This window comes from Schistocerca cancellata, chromosome 2, assembly GCF_023864275.1.
Source record: "Schistocerca cancellata isolate TAMUIC-IGC-003103 chromosome 2, iqSchCanc2.1, whole genome shotgun sequence".
Lineage (NCBI taxonomy): Eukaryota > Metazoa > Arthropoda > Insecta > Orthoptera > Acrididae > Schistocerca > Schistocerca cancellata.
In genome coordinates this window covers 745654700-745663235 of record NC_064627.1, presented here as the reverse complement: position 1 = coordinate 745663235, position 8536 = coordinate 745654700, and positions in this window count along the sequence as shown.

The window sequence follows — 8536 nt, the reverse complement described above, 5'->3', positions numbered from 1 at the left end:
AAACGTGATGAGATTGCGTATTACAGTCTAGTGTGGTGAGCTGCGTCAGACCAGTCTTTAGAGTGATGATTGCCACAGCACAATATTACCATGCTCCAATCCAGATGCATTTGTTTAATTTCAGAACTGTTCAATTAAGCATAACACATCCACTGATTTCCGTGTTTCCTTTCAATCACACTTGTGTTTGAAACCCCCTCCCCCCTTTCCAAAGCCATCATGGCTCAAAAGAATAGTTTGAATACCACAGTGCTTTTTCAGATGATGTGCTCTTGCCTACCTTTATGCTGAAAGGCAGTTACAGCAGAGCTTATCATGGAACCCCTATACCACAAATAGATGCTCAAACACTATCCTGTAGTAATCTATGCAAATGTATTAAGCAGTTAGAAGACTGTACCCTGTGGTAGGCAGCACATCTCCTATTCTGCTAAATTTGCACAAACTATGTCAACCAATTTCTCCAACAGATCTACAATTTTTGATGTCCAAAAAAATGGGACATTCTAAACCTACATTTCTATGCAGCCAACCCACAGTAGCCCATTCCCCCATCCCAAGTAACATCACATGCACCCTGTTAATGTTTCATGTTGTGAGACTCATATTTTCAATGCACAGTTGTTACATAACTCTTCAACCACAATCTACTCTATTTAATCAAGAAAAGCAGTAAAGTACCTCAAACAGAATGACCTCCTCCAAGACAACCGGTATGAATTTCCAATTCACATCTGTCTCACATGAAATACTGAAAGTCATGGATTAAGGCTAATGCATAAAAGCCGCTGCAGTATTTCTTTAGTGCCAGATAAGCATTTGATTCAGTGCTAGACCAAAGCTTATCAACAAAAAAGTTTGATAATATTGGGTTTCAAACTAAATTGTGGATTTGAAAATTTGTATGCTGGGTGCTCCGCAACTTGTATGTTTGACAAAGGACATCTTGTGATACACCATAAAATGTGTCTCAAAAGTATTTACTGGCCAGAGTGGTATCTCGACACAAAGCTTTTCATCAGTGGCATCTCATACAGAAGATAAACAATAAATGGATGTATACCTATGTTAATAACACAATAGGAGGAGGAGGAGGAGATTAGTGTTTAACGTCCCGTCGACAACGAGGTCATTAGAGACGGAGCGCAAGCTCGGGTGAGGGAAGGATGGGGAATGAAATCGGCCGTGCCCTTTCAAAGGAACCATCCCGGCATTTGCCTGAAGCGATTTAGGGAAATCACGGAAAACCTAAATCAGGATGGCCGGAGACAGGATTGAGTCGTCCTCCCGAATGCGAGTCCAGTGGCTAACCACTGCGCCACCTCGCTTGGTAATATAACACAATAAAGATTATTTACATTTATGATGATTACAAACAATGCCGATCTAGAAAATATTGAAATCCCATTAATATTCAAAATCTGATTATAATCCTGTACACAGCCATGCTTACATGACTTCAGTAGGGTCTGTTATCTTGTATACCAACAAAGTGCCATACCTCTGCTGTACACAGATTGTCATGTGTACATGTTACTAAACTATAAAAATGTTGAACAGAATGAGAATGACCATCTCTGTAACACATCGTATGCTGCACACACAGAGATGGACGTTTCACCGCCAGGCCACTGAGTGCACTGTTATGGCACGAGTGAGGCTCTAATGTGACTGCCAGCAGCCACACACAATACGTGTAAACACAGTGGCCAATTTCTTCTATCAGTGTGGCTGAGATGAGTAACATAGTGGACTACACACAACTGGCTGGACACATGGGCCAAGTCTTTATTGTATAGTAGATAACTGAACACCTTACATAGGACTTCTTAAACATTTTGGATTATTACACTCTTTCCCAGCTCATTTACGCATTAATAGTTTTTGCTGCTACAGTCAAAGTGACTTCCAACTAAACTGTGATCTACACAACCACAATATATTTTAATTTTCATGTAGACTGCCTGAGAGTGTACTCTGCAGCAAGTCCCCATCTAACATTATGCAAGAAACTGGGAATACCAACCAATTCAAATGAAAATTAAAACTGTGCCCTGTTAAACATGCCTACGAATTACCTGAATATTTTGATTCAAGGATTGGGCAGTTCTGCTAGCTACATGGCAAGGAGATAAACAAGTTTAAATGTAACTGAGGTTGTAGCAGTTTTCTTCAAAGTGGCAGCATTCTATCTTATTTATTACATTAAATTTAGCTGGCATAAGCTCATCACCCTTTAAGCACTATACTAACAGTTAATTGTTAATACAGTGCACAGATTAAGTTCCTACGAATTGCTTGTCTTTTGTTATTGGATCACAGTAGGTTCTCCACTTTGGTGGGACACAATAAATGAGTGCTGGTAGTGCTTTCAAAGACATATGATCCACGAGGCTAGCAGCTGGAAGCGTATGGATCAATCAACATATTTCTGAGTTGGTCAAGTCAAAGAACACCATGTTGCGGAGAACATTCTGCATTTCAGGACATATGCCTTGTGGGAATTCCCCAAGGTGGTATTCCATCACTCATCCACCTGCTAAATATACTGGTCCACCCTCGTGCCAACCATCTTTCAAGTCTTTGTTAAGAGTCACATCAGTATGAAACTTATCTCGGTGCAGCTTATTGTAGTCCTATCCCTGATATATCACATGCCTGGAAAGACTACGCCACTTGTGAAGGCTCCTGAGCCCATGATGAACTGCAATGACTATTTCACAGCCAGTTACTTTTAGTTTAGTCCTACAGATCACCTAATAGCAAACTCTCCCTGTTTCTGACCTACAAGTATCACTGGACTACCTCCCCCCCCTCCCCCTCCCAATCTATTTATCCTCAATAATATTCTATCTGATTCCCTCCTACTTAATTAGGTTTATGAACTTATGAACAGTCACCCACTCTCCCATTATTATCCCCACCTACACCAGAGTTTGTTTTCTCTACTGCTATGTGCATATCTGCTGCTGTTCTCTCTCTCTCTCTCTCTCTCTCTCTAACTCTCCCTCCTCCTCACACACTCAGATCCTATTCTCATCACCCGTGAGAACTACTCACCTACTAGACTGCAGTACTAAGAATATGTAACTGCATCTTTCTGAGTAATCTGAAGAATAAGCTGAACTACTATATTCAAGTTCTTTTTTGTGCGCCTCTGCTGATAAAAAAAGAACTTTTTCTTTACATTTTATGAAAATTTTGTTTTTAAATTTAAATTATACTTGTGTACTATAACTGCAACAAACCTAACACTTATTCAGAAAACAAAGGAAACAGCAAAAATGTTCACATTTTGTCTAATTCTGAGGCCAGAAATCACTTAAGGATAAAATGAATTGGCAGCATTAAATTTTACATTGGACATTTTATCCTTAATGTGTTAGGCTATCCTATTCTGTTTAGCTTGCTCCTCATTATGGTCTGTAACATAACAAAACAATGCATCACAATAGGTTGTTGACTGGTAACTTGGGGAGTGTGGGTGGGGCCTGGATATGTAGTATCTCTTGGTATTCTAATATGTTAGTGCTATGATACAGAATGACAACACCTGCTTTTAAATTGTCAGGAATATATAATTTACGATGCTATAATCTGTACAAGTACAATTGAGGTAGGGTACAACAGTAATAGGCCTAGATGCCAGTCAATTAGTTGAAATGAAGATTGGTTAGATATGTGTGTTCACTGTAAGCGCACAAATTTGAGATTTATGTACATACAATTTGTTAACTTTGCAGAAGAATGTTGTAATCCTAATGATGATCATGAATATAACAATAAAAAAGACATCTGAACTGCATGAAGAGTGGCCATATCATTTGTATAACAGATTTACCAAATCATCATATACCCATGGTGAAAGGAGTCAACAAGAAGCTAATTTTAACAAACATTTAAAAAGAAACAGCACAATATAACCCAAACAATAGATAATACAGTTTCAAAACAAAGGTATCACAGGTGGCATGATTACAAGATGGAAAAGAAAACTAGTTCAAAGTGGATGAGGAAGAGGAGAAAGAAACACTGAAATTATATGGTAAGGAAGGAACAGGAAACAACAGATTAAAAAGAACTGAAATTGGGATGTGGTCCTCAGGACTCAACAAAACAATAAAAGATACATCTGCAATGATCTGCACAATGGCTTGCTAAACTGACCACAGAGAGAGAGATATAAAGATTTATATTGAGAATGTGTAGACATAAGAGGAAAAAATATTATACAGTAATACATCATGTGAAAACTAACATTTGTTGCCAAAATACTACTAACTGTATTTAGAGGCTAAAGATTAGCATTTCCTTGAGTCACTGAAATGGAGCAAGTCTGGCATCATTAACTGCAGGGTGAAGTCGGAAGAAGATGGTGAATTTCAAGTTTTTAAGATAGATTGATAGATATGGAGGGGACGAATCTACAAGGGCATCAGTCCCATCAGATTAGGGAAGGAAGTTGGCCCTGCCCTTTCAGAGTAACCGTACCGGCATTTGCCTGAAGCAATTTACGGAAATCATGGAAAAACCTAAATCAGGATGGCCGGACACGGGTTTGAACTGTCGTCCTCCCGAATGCGAGTCCAGTGTGCTATCTCGCTTGACAAGTTTTTAAGGATGTTGCACATTTCAACATTGAAGTGATCTCCACAGGTGTCCAACCAGATGCTATGGATATATAGGCTGACTGGGGATAGGCTCTGAATATCTGAAGGACCTTAATACAACTTGGATGTGGTAGGTGTTTCAGAGGCTACTCAGTATGGGGGTGTGCCGAAGGATTTTTATGTCACAGTCCAAACAGTGACACATAATCTCTGTTCCCAATGACAAATAATGTCCCACTGTCATGCTAAATGTTGATCACTGAAGTATGTCTGCAGTCTACAATAAGAAAGGATTGTTGTTGATGACCAGCCTTCAGTTGAGTAACTCAGGGTTTGCCAAACCTTTACCCAGGCAACACGGCAAAGTTCCTTCAGTTGAGGCATTAACAGTGTGACACTTAAAATACTATACCATAATAAACAAAGAGAAACTTGTGAAGGGAAAACATGATCACTGCAACTTTAAAAGCATAGTAGTCTTGAGTATTTGGTATGTTTTACATGTAGTAACCTAATGGTTCGCTTACAATTAGCAACTCTTATTTGATACCTATGTAGCCCATTCATCAGAATATGCTCAAGAGACAATATTGTTATTTACATTGATTCAGATGGCCATGCCAAAATAACTGAGCAACATGCATGGCTTTAATATCTTACTGATGATGCCATATTAAAATATTAGTGAGGTTTTTTGGTTACCACAGTGTTACATGTTCTTGGAGACCCACAAGTCACTGCTTAAAGTGCAGCCATTTTTTTGGATTGTCTTAAATTGCTAAATCTACTCAACATACCATAGCTTGCAAATATCTAGCGCTACGATTTTCAGACTCTCCTTTATTATGGGTGTTTATGCCCTTCTCCAGTGCACCCATGGTCTACGTGTAGCGCATTTGATTAGTAATCAAAACATCCTCAGTCCTGGATTCGAGCGCCGTCATCACTTAAATTTTGAATAAGAGTCATCAGCAAAGGTGGTCAAAAGACTTCCAGCACAAGAAGTCACCCTCATTCAGCTAATGGCCTTGTCAAAGCTGTGATCAATGGAATGAGGATGCAGCGGCAATGAAAACCACTGCATTAAAGACACAATGTGTATCCACAGGACATGCAGCCTACAACTGAAAAAGTGTCATGACGATCTCTCCATTGGCCAAAGATTCTGGAACAGCCCCCCATTCAGATCTCTGGCACGGGACTGCCAAGGGGGAGGTGACCATGAGTAAAAGATTGAATAACCAATAAAAGGATGGCATTCTAAGAGGTGGGGCATGGAATGTTACAAGTTTGAATGTGATAGGGAAGCTAGAAAATCTGAAAAGGGAAATGCTAAAGCTCAATGTAGATATAGTGTAGGTCCGAATAGTGTAATGGAAAGAAGACAAGGATTTCTAGTGAAATGAGTATAGGGTAATATCAACAGCAGCGAAAATGATACAATTGAAGTAGGATTCATTATGAATAGGAAGTTAGGGGAGAGTGAGTAACTGTGAACAGTTCAGTGATAGCATTATTCCCATCAGAATTGACAGCAAATCAACACCAATAATGATGGTTCAGATACGCATGCTGATGTCACAAGCCAAAGATGAAGATTGGTTGGATTAAAAGAGGAGGAAAGGGACCAAACTATGAGGTCATCAGTCCCTTGTTCCAAATAAAACAATGCCACAAGTGTGAGAATAAAACAAACAAGACTACCACTTATAATGGAATGAAAGGAAAAATCACAAGAACGATGAAGGGCAACAAACATGTAAATGGACAAAAGGGGACAGAAATGCAAGAAACAGGATGAAGAGAATAAAACAACAAAGCAGATTACCATGGCTGGCTGACCATCAGAACAAAAAAGGAGAAGCCAGACACTCTGCAACACATTAAAACCTCCACCCTACAAGCTCTAGGGAGGAGGACACAGAGGGACAAAAGACATGTGCTAAAACTTAGATCAAATGATAAAACCCAACCTCATCAATAAAACATAAAACTAAATCAGCCGATAAAAGTAGTGGCAACCAGTCCAGTAACCCAAGATTTCGTCACTGGGCAGTCAAAGTGGGACAGTGCACCAGAACATGGGCCAGTGCCAACCGGGCACTGCACTGACACCCAGGCGGGTCTGCACGGTGCAGGAAGTAACCGTGGGTCGCCAAAGCGTGGCCAATGCGGAGCCAGCAGAGCACAACTGATTCCCTGTGAGGCCTGCTTGGAAGTCTTCCACACATTCGTAGTCTCCTTAATGACACGCAGTTTGCTGTGTGTACTGTTATGCCATTTTGTCTCCCAAAGCCAAAAGACCCTACAGCGTAAATCAGTATGCAGGTCAGGTTCAGAGATGCCCATCTCCAGAAGCAGTTTCCGCTTAGCCTGTTGGCAAGTTTGTTGCCTGGGATGCCAACATGTCCTGGGGTCCACACAAACACCACTGAACGATGGGTCCAGTCCAGGGCATAGATGGACTCCTGGATGGACACTACCAAAGGATGGCGAGGGTAGCACTGCTAAACAGCTTGCTCCAGGAGTCAGTACACAGAAGAAATGATTCTGCGATGAATGGATATACTGAAGTGCACGAGAGACGGCTACCAGCTCTGCAGTGAATACACTGCAGCCACTGGGCAAGGAATGCTGCTCAGAAGATGAAGAGGTAGACAAAGTATATTGAATAGGTAATTCAGTATATGAAGCAAGATGAAAATCTAATAGTTGAGGACTGGAATGTGTTGTAGGAGAAGGAGCAGAAGAAAGGGTTACAGGACAATATGGGCTTGGTGAAAGGAATGAGAGAGGGAAAGACTAAGTGAGTTCTGCAATGCATTCCACCTAGTAATAGCAAATACTATGTTCAAGAATCACAAGAGGACAAAAGTAAAATTGGAAAAGGCTGGGAGATATGACAGGATTTCAGTTAGATTACATCTTGGTCAGGCAGAGATTCTGAAATCAGATACTGCGTTGTAAGGCATACCCAGAATCACAAATTAGTAATGACGAAGAGAAGGCTGAAGTTTTTAAGAAACTAGTCAGGAAGAATCAAAGCACAAAAGATGTGGGATATAGAACTACTACGGAATGAGGAGATATGCTTCAAGTTCTCTGGGGTTATAGATACTGTGATACGCAGTTCAGTTGAAAAAGAATGGACATCTCTGAGATGGGCAATCAGGAATTGGAAAGAAAGATGTAGGTGCAAAGAAGGTAACTGTGCAGAAACAGTGGGTAACAGAAGTAATACTTCAAATGACCGATGAAAGGAGGAAGTACAAGAATGTTTAGGGAGTGAAACGGCTACATGAAAAATGGGAAAAAATTGAAAAAGCAATGATTGTCAGAAGGACTGACCCAGTGTATAAAAAAGTCAAAACAAGTTTAGGTGAAATTAAAAGCAAGGGTGATAACATTACGAGTGCAATGGGAATTCCACTGTCAAATGCTGAGGAGAGAGCAGATAGGTCGAAAGAGTACACTGAATGACTCTATGAGGGGAAAGACTTGTCTGATGATGTGACAGAAGAAGAAATAGTTGATATAAAAGAGATAGAGGATCCAGTATTACAGTCAGAATTTAAAAGAGCTTTGAAAAACTTAGAATAGAATAAGGGAGAGGTATAGATAACATCTTATCAGAATTTCTAAAATCACTGGTAGGAAGTGTCAAAAAACAATTAACTTAACAGTTCATGCATTCAAGTTGCTGACAAGAAAAATATATAGAAGAATGGAAAACAAAACTGAGTATATATTAGATGGCAATCAGTTTGGCTTTAGGAAAGGTAAAGGCACCTAATATGCACGTTTGATGTTGAGCCTGATAGTGGAAACAAGGCTAAAGAAGAATCAAGACATGTTCATAGGATTTGTCGATACTGTCAAATGGCGCAAGATGTTTGAAATTCTGAGAAAAATAGGGATAAGTTATA